We start from the raw sequence: 15,519 nt of genomic DNA, 5'->3' as shown, positions 1-15,519 counted from the left end.
TATTTCTATTTTTTATTGGCTTACAGTATTTACAGCAATATCACACAAACACACATACACATAGAAATATAATTTTGCACATATGGATAATATTAGTTATTGATTACAGTGCAGCAAATTCTGTGGTCCAGAAATCTAGGCACAGTTCAGCTGGGTTCTTCTGCCTCAATAACTCTTACAAGGCTATAATTCGAAGTTGGTCCACGCTACATTCTCATTTGAAAGGCTGACTAGGGAGAATCTAGTTTGAAGCCCATCCCTGTGGCTGTTGGCAAAAGGCAGTTCTTCAGAGGCTGATTATATGAGGGCCTCAGTTCCTCACTGCCTGTGGTTAAGAGGCCTTCCTTACTTCTGTGCCAGAATCTCTTCTTTGGACAAATCGCACCACAGCAGGTGGCTATTTCTAGAGCCAGGGTCTGACTTGATGTAGATAGAGGGAGATAGATGATAGATTGATAAATAGGTAGATAGATAGATAAGATACTTAAGAAGTAAGTCATAATCTTTTTGGTAACCTAGTATCAGAAGAAACATGTCATAGCCTTTGTTACGCTTTATTAATAAGAATAGAATAACTTAGTCCAACGCATTCTGCAGGGAATGGAATTACATAAGGGCATTAAAATACTCAATGAGCCACTATCACTGAGACTCATATAAAAGGCTGCCTGCAATGTGATTACTTCTATAGGATGAATTCCCAGAAATAGGATTCCAAGTTCAAATGATAAATGTATATATGAAATTATAATTTGTATTGCTAAATTATTTTACCCAATTTCTTTTTCTTCCTTCCTTCCTTCCTTCCTTGCTCCCTCTCTCTCTCCCTTTCTTTCTTTCTTTCTTTCTTTCTTTCTTTCTTTCTTTCTTTCTTTCTTTCTTTCTTTCTCTCTCTTTCTCTCTCTCTCTCTCTCTCTCTCTCTCTTTCTTTCTCTCTCTCTCTTTCTTTCTTTCTTGTTAATTGAGAGACAGATAGGGATCTTCTGTTTGCTGCTTAACTCCCCAAATGCCTACAAAAGCCAGGGCTGGGACAGGCTGAAGCCAAGTGCCAGGAACTCAAACCAGGTCTCCCACATGGGTGTCAGGGGCCCACGTCTTGAGCCATCACGCCTCTCCCAGTGTGCATTAGCAGAAGCTGAATTGGAAACAGAGTGTCATACTGAAACCTGTGCTCCTGACATGAAATCACATGTGGTGATTTAACCCGCTGTGCCACAAGGCCAGCTCCTCTCCCATTTTCTTTTTCACTCCATCGAGTTTTGTCTGAATTCTTACAATAGTTTTGCTCTTGCCACTTTTTTCTTCTTTGATATTGAGCTTTGTTTCTCATTCAGCTTTTTAGTTTTTGTCATTTTTTGGTAATAAAATATAATTTTTTATATTCTACAAGGGTTTTTTGACATTTTATTAACATGAAAATTTTGTGTATTTATGTTAGCCATATGGGATTAAGACACTTAAAGAGTATTCAGAACAAATAACTAATCAACATCCCATCTGCTTATTATTTCTTTTTTTTTTTCTGACAGGCAGAGTAAGCCAGCGAGAAAGACAGAGAGAAAGGTCTTCCTTCCATTGGTTCATCCCCCCCCAAATGGCTGCTACTACTGGCACGTTGTGCCGATCCGAAGCCAGGAGCCAGGTATTTCTTCCTGGTCTCCCATGCGGGTGCAGGGCCCAAGCACTTAGGTCATCCTCCACTACCTTCCCAGGTCACAGCAGAGAGCTGGACTGGAAGAAGAGAAACTGGGACAGAATCCGGCGCCCCAACAGGGACTAGAACCCGGGGTGCCGGCGCCACAGGTGGAGGATTAGCCTAGTGAGCCGCGGCGCCAGCCTGCTTATTATTTCTTTATGTTTGGAGACTTTGAGCTCTCCTAGTTCTTCCTGAAGTATCAAAGAGACTATTGTGCACTGTAGTCATTCCTCTAGTGTAGAACACTAGAACACATTTCTTTTTTATATTATTTTATTTAAGGTATAGATTTCATATATTTCATATATACAGATTTAGGAACATAGTGATACTTCTCAAAATACCCTCCCTCCTGCCCAAGCTCCCATTCCTCCTCTTCCTTCCTCTTAATTTTTGCAATGATCTATTTTCAGTTTACTTTATACTCATAGATGAACCCTATACTAAGTAAAGAGTTCAACATAGAGTAAGAAGAAAAAACACTCTTCCTCAACAGTACAGAGAAGGGCTGTAATGAATCTCAAAATGTCAATTTCACTCTTAAACATTACATTTTAGGTGCTCTATTAGTTGCCACAGAATAGGGAAAACATGGTATTTGTCTTTTTAAAGTGGCTTATTTCACTAAGTATAATGGTTTCCAGTTGCATCCATTATGTTGCATAAGACAGGGTTTCATTCTTTCTTACAGCTGAGTAGTATTCCACAGTGTATACCATAATTTCTTTATCTGGTCATCAACTGATGGACATCTGGGTTGATTCCATATCTTAGTTATTGTGAATTGAGCTGCAATAAACTAGGGGTACAGCTAATTCTTTCATATGCTGATTTCATTTCCTTTAGGTAAATTCTCAAGAATAGGATTGCTGGGTGATATGATATACCTATTTTCAGCTTTCTGAGGTATCTCCATACTATTTTCTACAATGACTGTACTAGTTTACACTCCCACCAACAGCGGATTAGGATATCTTTTTCCCCATATCCTCACCAGCATACATTATTTTTTGCTTTCCATATGAGAGCCATTCTAACTGGGGTGATGAGAAACATCAGTGTGGTTTTGATTTGCATTTCCCTGATGGCTAGTGATCCTAAGAATTTTTTCATTTGTCTGTTGGTCATTTAAATTTCCTATTTTGAAAACTACCTATTTAAGTCCTTTGCACATTTCTTAACTGGATTGTTTGTTTTGTTATTCTTGAGTTTCTTGAGCCCTTTATAGATTCTGAATATTAACCCTTTTCCCATTGCATAGTTTGCAAATAGTTTTTCCCATTTTGTTAGTTGCCTCTTCACTTTTCTGAGTGTTTCCTTTGCAGTGCAGACATTTCTCAGCTTGATGTAAGCCCATTTGTCAATTTTGGCTTTGATCGCCTGTGCCTCTGGGGTCTATTCCAAGGAATCTTTGCCTACACCAATGTCTTGCAGAGTTTCCTCAATGTGCTCCTCTAGAATTTGATAGTATCAGGTTGGAGATTTAGATCCTTGATCCACTTTGAGTTGATTTTTGTGTAAGGTGTAAGGTAGTGGTCTTTTTTCATACTTCTGCATAAGAAGGATGAATCTTCCCAGCACAATTTGTTGAAGATATTGTCCTTTCTCCAGCAATTAATTTTAGCTTCTTTGTCAAAGATGAGTTGGTTGTAGATGTGTGCATTGATTTCTGGAGTTTCTATTCTGTTCCATTGTTCAACATGCCTATTTCTGTGGCAGTACCAGGCTGTTTTGATTACAACTGCCCTGTAGTGTGTTTTGAAATTTGGTATTGTGATGCCTCCCAATTTCATTTTGTTGTGTAAGATTGCTTTAGCTATTTGGGGTCTCTTGTGTTTCCATATGAATTTTAGTATCATTTTTCTAGTTCTGAGAAGAATGTCATTGGTATTTTGATTGGGATTATATTGAATATGTAAATTGCTTTCAGTATTATGGACATTTCCATGATATTAATTCTTCTAATCCCTGAACAGGGGAGATTTTTCCATTTTTTTGTCTTCTATTTCTTTAGAAATGTTTTCTAATTTCCCTTGTAGAGATCTTTTACCTCCTTGGTTAAATGTATTCTAAGGTATTTAATATTTTTGTAGCTATTGCGAATGGGAATGATCTTAAATATTCTTAGCCATGGCATTGTCTGTGTATATAAATGCTGTTGATTTTTGTGTGTTGATTTTATATTCTGCAACTTTACCAAACTCTTTTACGAGTTTTAATAGTCTTTTAGTGGAGTCTTTTAGGTCCCCTATATATAGAATCATGTCATCCACAAATAGGGATAGTTTGACTTCCTCCTTTCCAATTTGTATCCCTTTGATTTCTTTTTCTTGCCTAATGGCTCTGGCTAAAACTTCCAGGACTACATTGAATAGCAATGGTGGAAGTGGGCATCCTTGTCTGGTTCTGGATCTTAGTGGAAATGCTTCCCACTTTTCCCCCATTCATTTAGAAGCTGGCTGCAGATCTGTTATAAATTGCCTTGATTGTGTTGAGGTATGTTCATTCCATACCCAATTTGCATAAGGTTTTCATCATGAAAGGATGTTGTATTTTATCAAATGCTTTACCTGCATCTATTGAGATAATCATATCATTTTTATTTAGTTTGTTAATGTGATGTATCATATTTATTGATTTGTTAATGTTGAACCCTCCCTGCATACAAGGGATAAGTCCCACTTGGTCTGGGTGGAATGATCTTTCTGATTCCTTATTGGATTTGATTGGCAAGTGTTTTGTTGAGGATTCTAGCATCTATGTTCCTCAGGGACATTGGTCTATATTTCTCTTTCTCTGATTTTTATTTTTCTTGTTTAGGGGTTGTGTCATGCTGGCTTCATAGAAGGAGTCTGGGAGGATTCCCTTCCTTTTGATTGTTTTGAACATCTTAAGAATTGGAATTCATTCTTTAAATGTATGATAGAATTAAGCAGTGAATTCATTTGGTCTTGGGCTTTTCTTTCTTGGGAGTCTTTATTATTGATTCAATCTCTGGCTTGTATATTGGTCTGTTTAGGTTTTCTATGTCTTCATGACTCAATTTTGGTAGACTGTATCTGTACAGAAATCTATCCGTTTCCTCCAGATTTTCCAACTTGTTGGAATATAGCTCTTTGTAGTAATTCCTGATGATTCTTTTTATTTATCTGGTATCCATTGTTACAGCTCATTTTTCATCTCTAATTTCCTTAATTTTGTACTTTCTCTTTCTCACTCTAAGTTGGACCAATGATGTATCAACTTTTTTTAAAAAAATCAGCTCTTCGAATCTCTGATCTTTTGTAATTTTTTTGTTTCAATTTTGTTTTATTTCTTTCCTCTTACTAATTTTGGGTTTGGTTTGTTGCTGTTTTTCTACTTCCTTGATATGCAGTGATAGCTCTTTATTTGATGCTTTTTAAATTTCTTTATATAGGCACCAACTGCTACTAACTTCCCTCATAACACTGCTTTTGCAGTATCCCATGAGTTTTGATATGTTGTATTGTCATCTTCTTTCATTTCCAGAATTTTTAAAATTTCTTTTATGACCCACTGTCCATTCAAGGGCATGTTGTTCAGTTTCCATGTGTTTGCATATGTTGTAGAGATTCTACAGTTGTTAATTTGCACCTTCATTCCATTGTGATCAAAAAGATGCATGGTATGATTTCAATTTTTTGGAATTTGGTGAGACTTGCTTTATGCCCTAGGATATGGCCTATCCTAAAGAAAGTTTCATGCACTCATGAAAAGAATGTATATTCTGCAACTGTCAGATGGAAGGTTCTATAGATATCAGTTAGGTCCATTTGGTCCACAGTGTCTATTAGCTCTGTTGTTTCTTTGTTGATTTTCTATTGATTAAAGTGGGGTATTGAAGTCCACCACTGGAGATTATGTATCCATTTAAATCAATTAACATTTGTTTTACACAGCCAGGTACCCTGGCATTAGGTGCATATACATTTACTACAGTCATGTCTTCCTGTTGAACTGATCCCTTAATCACCACATAGTGCTCTTGTCTCTTTCTTTCTCCAAATTAGGGAATTTTTCTGTAATGATTTCACTGAATAGGACTTCCAATCCATTTTTTTTTCCATACCTTAAGGAACTCCTAAGAGCCATATGTTAGGTTGTTTGATAGTATCCCCCAAATGTACAACACTGTTTTAATTTTTTCTTTCTTTTTTTTGTTTCTTTTTGGTCTGACAGAGATATTTCCAAAGATTTGTGTTCTAGTTTGGATATTCTTTCTTCTGCCTCACCAACTCTGTTGGTAAGGGTTTCCACTGTATTTTTATTTGACATATTGAATTCTTCATTTCTAATATTTCAGTTTGATTTCTCTTAAAAATTTCAATCCCATGGAAAATTTTTCTTTTATGGATTTCATTAATTTGCTTCTGATTGCTTCTGAGTGACCATATGATTAATCTTTAGAATTCCATTGCAGGCATTCATCAATCTCTTCATCTTCACATTCAAATAGTTAAGTGTTGTTGCATTCATTTGGGAGAGTGGTATTGTCTTCCTTATTCTTGCTTCTTGAATTATTGCATTTATTTTTAGGTGTTTGTGGTAATACCGATGGCTGTTATCTTTGAACTATGCCTCTGTGACTTAATGAAGCATCTGCTCTTTCAGTGAATACCCAAAGCCATGTGCTGGGTGTGGCCAGGGAGCTCTGGTCAGTGCTCTAGGATGGGGCGAGTATCCAGAGTGACACCCAAGTTGAGTGTGTTAGATTTCCTCTATTGTTTGTATGATCACCTCTGTTGGCATAACCACACACTCCCTTGCTCTCTTCTGAGATAAGGTGATCAATCCCAGAGTTAGCCCACAGTGGGTGCAACACTCACCTCTCCTGCTGCATGAACCACACAAAGGATCTGTGCAGTCCTCAGTATGAGCACAGATCCCTCTGCAGTGACCCACCCAATACAATCAGGCAGCTCTCAGCCTCTGGCATTGCACATAGTGATTGCCCAGAGACCCAGCTATACTCTGTGCCTGATCATTAGTCACAAAGTTCCTACAGTCTCGGCACTCAGGGCTCCCACAGTCATGGGATACTGATAATCCACTTTGCCCCCATCACAGCTTCTGTCCATAGAGAGGCAGAGACGTTCTCAGAGCCAGCTGCTTTTGGGTGCTCTGTCTAGCAGGTTCAGCCCCAGAGTATGTGATTTGTTGAAAGGTTGGGGGGCAATTCACCATCCTCTGTGGGTATCCAGTCCCTTGTCAATCCTCCTGGATAGACTCACAGTCAGTGGGCAACATGGATTTTTCCCTCTGGTTAAATCCCTGGATCACACATGTATCCAATAGCCGCTGCCACAGCTACTGGTGTCAAAATGGAGCCTTCTATTCAACAGTTGCCGGGTGTATACAAGAGCCACTGCAGCCACACAGGTGTCAAAATGGTGCCTTCTCCCAGCCAGCTGCAGGGCGCCATTGTCGGGGGATGGAGAGAGAGGAGCATGCCCTTTTTTCGCTGCCTCAGGCAGGTACCTTGTCTCCTCTGGGGCTCCTGAGTCAACTCAAAGACAGTGTGCTCCTCTGGGCTCTCCTTCTGGTAACATCACCAGTGGCACAGGCTGTTGCAATCTGCTCTCTTCTTGCTTTCCAAAGCCGATGCTGCCTCCAGATCTTGGCTGCAAGTATTACGTGTTGTGTCCACACTCACTGCTGTGCGTTCACACCTTCCATGCTGATCCATGGAGTTCCTCCTCCTTCTGCAGAATTTTGCACTGCAGGTTTCCTTCCAAATCTCCCCTGGGAATGCATTTCCTCCACTTTTTTTGCTATTACTTTCCCTTATGCTAAAGCAGTATGTCCTTTCCCCATTCCACCATCTTGGAATCCCCCCACAAATTTCTTCTATACCTGTGTTTCTGTTCTCATTATCCAAGCCCTTTTTGGACTCCTTCCTCCAACACTTCCCTACCTCTAGTAATCACTATTCTATATTCAGATCAAAAATTCTAATTTATATTTGTTATATAGTCTTCATAGAGGTCACTGCTTTACTGTTTTTAAAAGTATGGTGAAATGTGAGGTCCCAGTTTTTATTTACATTAAAGTTTATATTTTTCTAACTACTTTAGAAAAAGCATTCTTCAGTTGTTAAAAAATTTGCCACTCTTAGGAGTTGCAGACTATCTGACTTTTGCACACAATAGATTGTTTCATAACTGCTCTTACAGAGACAGACTATTTCCTACAATTATGAATTATTTCTGCAATCAATTTTAAGATTATGCTTCACCTTCTGTTTAGTTTACTCTCCTAAAATATTAGCCATTCATTATTTTTAATATGCATCATTTTCATAAATTGCACATACTCAATTTAATGAACCTTTTCTAGAATATGATTCTGAGGTTCTGTTCTTTTTTTCTTAGTATTTTGGATTAAAATGTAGTATTTATACTTTTTCATGGTAAACAGTGCCATATTTCAACACACACAGCATAAACTGAGAATACCAGGCTACTAGCCTTTCCATTTTCTTATCTTTTTTTTTCTTTTGCCTTTGGAGCCATGTTGAAGAAACCTATTGCTATTTACATTGGGAGACAAGGGATAAGACTGTTGCTACTTGATAATAAATCATTTATAGGAAAGATATTGTTTTAGGGGACTGCATTGTTGTGTAGTGGGCTAAGCCACCACTTACAGTGCTGGCTCATCTTAGCTCTCCATTTCAATCCAGCTTCCTGCTAATACACTTGGGAAGGCAGCAGAGGATGGCCCAAGACCCTGGATCCCTGCCATCCTTCTGGGAAACCAGGAAAGAGTTCTTGGCTTCTGGCTTCAGCCCGGCCTTGATCTGACTGTTGTGGCCATTTAAGGAGTTAACCAGAAGAAAACAGATATATTTTTTTTCTTTCTCTAGTATTTAAAATAAACATATAAATCTTTTTAATTTAAATGTGTTTTGTTTTCCCTCTGAATCTATTGCTAGTTGACCCACTGATTGCTTTACACTCTTGCTTACCTAATTCATTCTATGTGGCTTCTGTGGGGAGCAGCTCGGACTAGACTAAGTTACTGGAATTAAGACTTATTCTATGCATCTGCTCTCCTCTGTGGGGAGCAGCTCGGACTAGACTAAGTTACTGGAATTAAGACTTATTCTATGCATCTGCTCTCCCACAATATGGCGCTGGGAGAGGAGAAAACAGCTTCTACCCAGCTGCCTCCAGTTCAACCAATAAACTGTAGGACTTGCTCCTGATTGGAGGAGAGCAGCGTGCTCGGCGTGTGGGCAGCCGAGTTGGGATTGGCGGAGGAGGACTATAAAGGAGGAGAGAGACGGCATGCACCGGGAACATCTATGGGGAACATCTAAGGGGAACACCTGTGCAGCCCCCGAGAAGAGCCGGCCGGCGGTGTGCCGCTCCCCTGCGGAAGTGGGGAATGTGGCCAGGGGGAACTGCCCTTCCACGGAGGTGGAAGGGACAGTAGCCAACCCGGGAAGAACCAGCAGCAAACCCGGGGAGGGCCGAGCAGACGAAAAGAACAGCGCAGGGTCCTGTGTCGTTCCTCCACGAAGAGGGGGAGCGACAGCTTCTATCTGAGCTTAACTGCTTTGAAATTCTGTAGGTGAAATAGTGAATCTAGACGTTATTTGTATATTGTATATTTACCAAAATGGAGTTTGTAGGTTTTGATTACTGATATCTCCCTATATTCACCCTTTTGCCATTGACATAGTTGACCTGGAATTTGGCTATGCTAGTTGATGTGGCCAGTGATTTATGGACAAAATGACAGCTTCTCAGTTCTGTGCTTAGCTCTGTTGTCTTGGTGCTTCCATTTTCATGTTTTAGTCTCTGCTTTTGCCAGACCTGCCCAGATTGTTGGTCCCAGGAGGATAAGACAGAAAAAGAGAAATCAGAACCATCTCAAAAACCTGTGGTGAGAAGCAGAGCTGTCAGGTACCACAGCCTGAAGCAGAGTTGCAGATGATCCTAGCCATCCTGCAGGTCTAGTACGATAATCAGTGATTGCTTTCTTAAGTCACTGAGCTTTGATTTTGTTATGCAGCTAACAAATGCACATATTATTTAAAATTTCTTTTTACTTTAAAATGTCCATGGAACAGACTAGAAAGATGATAACTTATCTAGGAATATTAATTTTAAAAGACCAGCATTTTAAAATGATTCCTTTCTATTGATTGAAGTATACTTCAGTTAATGCATTTCAATATGGCAGATTCATTGTATATTATAATTTATCCAATTCCTCTTTGCTAAACACATTGCTAGCATTTCTTAAAACACTTCTCAGGAGCTGGAGGCTGCAGTGGCAGCTCAGTATTTGAGTCTTTCCAAATCACACAGATGAACAGGCAGCACAGATCTATGCATGCATTTGTTTTTGTGTATGTTAGGAGGGTGGGCAATAAGGGCGGTGGGACACAGAGCAAAACACTGGGATCACACACATTGAGAGAACTGCCCAAAAACCTCACAGGTGTTCACGGGAAAGCACGGAGACCAGAACAACTCACGCTGCTTCTAGCATGGGTTGAGGTATGCTGCAAACCTAAGCAGATGAAAGGGCTTGCAGTTAGGAGGAGTACTGCGGTGGGGATTCTCCAGTCCCTAACAAAGCTTGAGAGTGGCCTGCCTAGGTCCACTTCCAGGACAGAACTTCAAGAGGTAGCTATGGGGAGTGGAATCCAAATTTGCCTTGACATAGGGAATGGAGAGGGCATACAAGCAAGCTTTTCTCTTTGTTAGCGCTCAAGAATCGAGAGACATTGGGGTAAAGAGCCTGCTCATCGCCAAAAGTGCAAACTACTGGCCAGTAACTCTCCTAAGGAATTTCTCCAGATGATATGATCACTAATAAAGTGTGAGTTCTATTTTCTTAGGAGTGTTATCAAATATTAAATTCTGCCAATCTGATAAGTGTTAACTGTTGTGTCAGTAGTCACTATTTTCTTTCAATTTGTTCACTTGAGATATACAGAATTCTTTGTTCAAAATGGATGACCCATTCTCTGAGTTTACATAAATTTTTAAATCTAACCTCATTTCTTTCAGAGTGATATACAAATAATCCCAAAAAATATGTGAATATTAAATAAATTCCTTCCCTAGCCTTACCTTGTATAGAGACTATTTTATACATAATCAAGGAAAAGGAAATTTACAATTATTTATTTGAATTTCCTAATTCCCATATTTTAAATGTTCATTTTATTAATACCTTACATCTATCTGTATGAACACTTGACAAGCATTCAAAACTGAGATTACAGTTTTTCATCTCTGCACACACTAAAAGTGGTACAATGTTCTGTGTGTGTGTGTGTGTGTGCGCGCATGCACCTATGAGTCTCTTCCAATTTCCTAGTTATGCTTCATCAAAAGGACTTGCATATTTATATCAACATTCTGTTTACCCCTTAGATTATTCATGCCTGAGTGGAGTGTCAGCTGCAGAAACAGGAGGCTTAATGAGTTTCATGGGGATACCTCATTGCTAGAACAAAAACTGGAAAAAGAATAAAACACAAGTGCCTGCATATTAATATGGTCCCTTGTTAGAACGGATCTAGGGATCACAAGATGATAGATGGTGTCCACACAATAGATGTCTCCTTTATCAGGACCTTTATTTCCAATTTGGTTTTATTTGAATAAGTCAATCTCCCAGACACTGCACTAACACTGAATGTGTAAGCTACAAATGCCCAAAGGAAAAGGTTCCCATTGCTCTACCCTGAAGACTGCATTACTTTGCACCTGCTCACAGCTTCTTATATTCATTTGTTCTGCTGAAGGTCTTTCTTTATTTCTTAAGGAGTCGTTGTTTGTAATAGAAATACAATGCTATATAAAAGTAAGCTTTGATCTTAACTAGCATTCTACACATAAATCCTTTTACTTTGAAAGTGAACCTTAATTTACTATGATGAAGATACTGCATTATAAAGCACCTTTTTTACATATTTAATATCTGCCACATAGTACTAGTCTATTGGGGCAGCAAGCAAAGTTAATATGAAAAAGTAAATTTAAGGTTGGCTGAAGTAGATGAAAAATGGGGACCAAGACAATTATTCATTTTTAAGATTAAAAATTCCAATTCAAGTATTAAAAAAGAGATTTGAGATCTGTATAATTTACATACAATTCATTGTGTATAGTTTTCCTGGGTTCTTGTATGCAAACATGACATGCAGCTAACATGTAATTATAATCTTTGCATAATAGTCATGAAAAATTTTGCTTTAAATCTTATAGAAAAAAATTAAACAAAGACTTCTAAAGAACCCTAAATTTCTTAGGCCAGGTAAGCTTCTGGAAGCAATATTTTCTAGTGGTATTTAGAAGAATTTCATTAACGTGCCTGAAACATAGGAGAAAATATTGTTTGAATCAGCTTTAAACTTCACTTTGAACTATATTCAGCACTTTTAGGTGTATGTTCTCAAGTTGCTTGATTTTTTTGAGATATCAAAAGAGAGTAAGTTCCAGTTGTTAAAAGGTGCTGATTCTTTTTACATTAAAGAGTACTCTGATGTGGTGCACAGTGACAATGAAAAAGGAAATATGCCAGAGGGAAATATGAGCATGAACATCAAAGTAATTAGTAATTTAAGTAAGGCATTTTGAATATGTTATTTATATTATTATTGTGCTTGATGTTGTTTGTTGTAAAACACTCATTAATGTCATAAAAAGCATTCTTCTTCCTTTCTGGCAAATGATGTGAGAGAAGGTAGCAAGTTGCCCATTTTTATGGTTACTAATTGCTAGAGTCAAGATTTGAACTTCATAGCTTCTAGGACTGGAAAGTCATTTTTCCATGCCAGCACACCATGCAGCACGGAGAAAGAAATAAGCCATTCTGACTAAGGGTGATAAAACATCCAAATGTAAAGAATAAAACCATGAGTTTGCTCCTCATGCTCTTCCACGTTGTTGAAAAGGAATGAGTGTATGATTGTCAACATCATTTATCTAAGGAACACAATTGCTTGGAGAATTTAAAAATATTAAGCACTACTAATAACAGGCTCTGCAGTGTATTGACTTATATTTTATATGATTTAGATTATTTCTACCACTCTAGGCTCTATTATCACATCTTATTTGTTCAACAAGCAGGTGATGCAAATACTAGTAACTAATTTTTCTAAAAGATAGTACTGGGATTTGAAGACCAATCAATATCACTACAGAGCCCTTCAGGGACTTACCAGACTTCAAAAAAATTCTCCAAACCTCTGATTCCCCTAAACTCACTCTTTTCCCCAATTAGAATGTTCAATCCAGCAAAGAAATAATGCACTCACCGGCCCAGCAATGATTCCATCTTATAGAAACAACGATTACTGTAATTACTCATGCCTTCAAAATCACTTTTGTTAAACACAGAATAACCCAAGTGCTCGGATTCTGAAGCATCAATAATTATCTCAACCCATTCCTGAAAAAAACTTCACCATCAAAACATTTCAATTCAGGGTTGGCATTGTGGGGGAGCAGATTAAAGTGCTGCCAACAGGGGCCGGCGCCATGGCTCACTTGGTTAATCCTCCACCTGCGGCACCGGAATCCCATATGGGTGCCGGGTTCTAACCCCAGTTGCTCCTCTTCCAGTCCAGCTCTCTGCTGTGGCCCGGGAGGGCAGTGGAGGATGGCCCAAGTGCTTGGACTCCTGCACCTGCATGGGAGACCCGGAGGAGGCACCTGGCTCCTAGCTTCGGATCAGCATAGTTCCGGGTACTTGGGTGGTGAACCAATGGAAGGAAGATCTTTTTTTCTCTCTCTCTCTCTCTCTCACTGTCTAACTCTATCTGTCAAATAAAAAAAAAAAGTGCTGCCAGCCGTGCTGGCATCCTATATGGGCACCGGTTTGAGTCCTGGATGCTCCACTTCTGATCCAGCTCCCTGCTAATGCACCTGGGAAAGCAGCTGAAGATGGCTCAGGTGCTTGGGCTCCTGCCACATGGGGAGACCCTGAAGAAGTTCCTGGCTCCTGGCTTTGGCCTGGCCTATCCCTGGCTGTTGCAGCCATTTGGGGACTGAACCAGATGATGGAAGATCTCATTATTTCTCCCCTCTCTCTCTCTGCCTCTCTCTCTCTCTCTCTCCCTCTCTCCTTAACTCTGCCTTTCAAATAATAAATAAATCTTTAAAAATATTTTAATTAGATGAAGAAATAATTTCTTTGAAATTCCTTATATGTGTACTGAAATGTTATATGGTAACCCAAAAATATGTACAAGTATTATTAAAAAAATTGTTTTACAAGCAATATATGCTGGTTCATTAAAGCAAAAATATTTTCATTAACTGCACGTTAAAAATAACATAAACAGAAGGACTATACATGTTCTATATTTATAGAGTTTAAAGTTTCTTAATTGTATCTGCAATACTGTGTCACTTGCATTTTACTTGTGGAGAATGTAATCTTGAAAAAGAGTCAAATAGATTGTTTTCAGTTTTTATTTTCATAAAATTGCCTGCAATCCTCTTCAAAGTTATATTTTATATCAACAAATTTGAGATTGTTGACGCCTTCAATGAAACAATTCTTGGAATATGCTAATAGTAAGTTGTATGTTTCCAGTTTAGGAAGAACATTTATGTTGTCAGTTAAACACCAGGGCTCAGCAGCTCAGACTTCTAGAACCCAAATCCTCATTTTAGAGCTTATTGTCTCAGGCAATACTGTAGAAATCTGAACCTCACTTTACTCCTGAGTACAACAAGGTCAATAATATGCCTGCAAACCACTTAGGATACTTCACTGTAAGTTTCACAAAATTCTTCTCCATCTTGAGGAGAAGCAATTGACCCCTGGAAAGACTTCGATCCTCATCAGCCTCCAGTTTCTAAGGTTTTGTGCCAATACTGGCTTACTTCAGGACAGACAAATGGCTTAGTGGTTGTCAGTCTCACACCTCACACTCCCACGTCTAGAATAAGAATGACCCACTCTTTCCTCAGCCTCGGAATACAAGCCATGACCTTTCCTCTGGATTTCACCACAGAGATGCACATGCCACCCTCACAAAAATGTTTCTATGGCAGGAAGAACAGAAGGCAGCATTATAATTGGCGTAGACCAAAGTGTGGAGCCAGGAGGCCGGCTTAGTCTTAAACCACAGAGTAATTTCACAGTTGGAGGGGGACAGGAATGGAAGTTGAGGATACCAAAAATCAGGGTCCCCTTAAAGCTGCCTTATAGAGTTATATAGAATTTAAAGTAAATAATTCATGTGGTTGCACCTAGGAGAGACTCTGACAATAAAAGATACATAAACATTAGGCACTTTAGTCTGATGTTTTTCCTTTTTTGATTTGATTTTGATAATCTTAACTAATAATTAATAGAAGGCAGATTAAAGGCTGCATCTTAGAAATATTTTTTAGAATATCTGTCCTACATAACTGACTTAGACTGTTGCCATTTTATGTCCTGAATTTGGCTTTCCTAGAGAGCCAAATCTGTTCAAACAGTTCTTTGCCCTTGATGGCCCTCATTTTCCCCATGAAACAAATATTTATAAATCAAACTAGCCATTCAGCAACACTTGCTTGGCAATATAAACTACAGTAACTTAATGAATTAGCCCATTGACTTTTAAGCTGTATGTGTTCATCATATACCCTCAAATGCAATAATGAATTTTTGGTTGAACTTAAAAAGGATTAAAAATGGCTGTTGGAGCCGGCGCTGTGGCATAGTAGGCTAAGATTCTGCCTGCAAAGCCAGCATCCCTTATAGGAACCGACTCACGCTGTGCCTGCTTCTCTTCCAATTCAGCTCGCTGGGAGCAGAGTTGAGATTCAAACCCA

The 15,519-nt window shown here is 38.8% G+C and overlaps 1 protein-coding gene across 5 annotated transcripts in view; it reads right to left on the bottom strand.

Moving 5' to 3' along the window:
* Positions 1 to 15,519, bottom strand: part of ACSS3 (acyl-CoA synthetase short chain family member 3) — a 371,082-nt gene that overhangs the window by 244,854 nt on the left and 110,709 nt on the right. The window lies entirely within an intron of this gene.

Source organism: Oryctolagus cuniculus, chromosome 11, assembly GCF_051225735.1.
Source record: "Oryctolagus cuniculus isolate XC-2025 breed Fujian yellow rabbit chromosome 11, ASM5122573v1, whole genome shotgun sequence".
Classification (NCBI taxonomy): Eukaryota; Metazoa; Chordata; class Mammalia; order Lagomorpha; family Leporidae; genus Oryctolagus; species Oryctolagus cuniculus.
Note: the sequence above shows the minus strand (reverse complement) of the source record. Positions and strands in the feature narration are given on the sequence as shown.